The sequence below is a fragment of the Penaeus monodon genome, chromosome 22 (genome assembly GCF_015228065.2).
Source record: "Penaeus monodon isolate SGIC_2016 chromosome 22, NSTDA_Pmon_1, whole genome shotgun sequence".
NCBI lineage: Eukaryota > Metazoa > Arthropoda > Malacostraca > Decapoda > Penaeidae > Penaeus > Penaeus monodon.
In genome coordinates, this window is record NC_051407.1 from 33,374,077 (window position 1) to 33,374,320 (window position 244).

Here is a 244-nt window from a genome sequence, read left to right on the forward strand (position 1 = left end):
CCTCGAGATTAGCCGTTAGAACACGGCCGGACGTGAAAGCGGCGGCAGATACTCACAAGGAGGGACGGAGGGGCGGGAAGTCGGGGGAAACACATCATTTTTTTTTCTTTTCTTCGTGTCACTTTTGCAGCGGCGATTATACGACTTTGCATATAAACGTGCACAAGTCTACACACACGCGCATACATATTCTACTTAAGAAGTATTCCATAAATGACAAATCAAACACACACACATTCACACA